At 33.4% G+C, this 1,315-nt stretch overlaps 1 pseudogene; it reads right to left on the bottom strand.

The window, feature by feature from the left end:
- Positions 1-958: 958 nt before the first annotated feature.
- LOC113921041 lies at positions 959-1,094 on the bottom strand (annotated as a pseudogene).
- Between the last annotated feature and the right edge of the window lie 221 nt (positions 1,095-1,315).

Raw genomic sequence — 1,315 nt, 5'->3', positions numbered from 1 at the left:
AGTACTAGAAGTCCTAGCCACAGCAATCAGACAACAAAAAGAAATAAAAAGCATCTGAATCAGCAAAGAAGAAGTCAAACTCTCACTCTTTGCAGATGATATGATACTTTATGTGGAAAACCCAAAAGACTCCACCCCAAAACTGCTAGAACTCATACAGGAATTCAGTAAAGTGGCAGGATATAAAATCAATGCACAGAAATCAGTTGCATTTCTATACACTAACAACAAGACAGAAGGAAGAGAAATTAAGGAGTCGATCCCATTTACAATTGCACCTAAAACCATAAGATACCTAGGAATAAATCTAACCAAAGAGGCAAAGAATCTGTACTCAGAAAACTATAAAATACTCATGAAAGAAATTGAGGAAGACACAAAAAAAATGGAAAAACGTTCCATGCTCATGGATTAGAAGAACAAATATTGTGAAGATGTCAATGCTACCTAGAGCAATCTACATCTTCTGCTTATTTTAAATTGGGTTGTATGTGTCCCACTATTGAGTTTTGAGTGTCCTTTTATATTCCAGATAAGTCCTATGTCAAATATGTGATTTGCAAATATATTCTCCCAGTTTATGACTGATCTTTTTATTCTTCACAATGTCTTTCAAAGAGCAGGTCTTAATTTTAATGAAGTCCTATTTATTGATTTTTTTCCTAGAAGTGTAATAGTTTGAGATTTTACATTTAGTCCTATAATGCATTTTGAGTCAGTTTTTATAATGGGCATGAAATATGGATCAATCTTCATTTTTTTTTGCTATGTATATCCAAATGTTCTGGTACTATTTTTTGAAAACTATTTATATTCTGAATTGCCTTTAAAACCTTATAAAAAATCAGTTGTTCATATACATATGAATCTATTACTGACAATTTTATTCCATTGATTTAATATCTGTACTTTCTCCAGTACCACACTGTTTTTGTTTTTGTTTTTTTTGTTCAGAAACCACTCAGACTGCATCCTTTCCCTCTCGTGGTCCCACAGGAAGAGAAGAACGATCATCAGTGGCAAAAAGCAGTTGCAGAAATTAACAGCTAGAGCTGCTTCATGCTCATTAGAGAACACCACACCTCTTACTTGTGTCCCATTGTCCACTGTCTTGATTACCGTAGGTCAACAGCAAGACTTGAAATCAGGTAGGATGAGTTCTCCAATTTTGTTCTTCTTTACTAAAATTGTCTTGACTATATCTAGCTTATTTGCTTTTCCATATATATTTTAAAACCAATTGTTGATCTCTACCAAAACCTCTACTGGAATTTTGATTAGAATAGCATTGAAGAGATCCTGATCAAGATTAGGA

This window comes from Zalophus californianus, chromosome 3 (genome assembly GCF_009762305.2).
Source record: "Zalophus californianus isolate mZalCal1 chromosome 3, mZalCal1.pri.v2, whole genome shotgun sequence".
Lineage (NCBI taxonomy): Eukaryota > Metazoa > Chordata > Mammalia > Carnivora > Otariidae > Zalophus > Zalophus californianus.
This window is presented reverse-complemented; position numbering and strand designations above follow the sequence as displayed.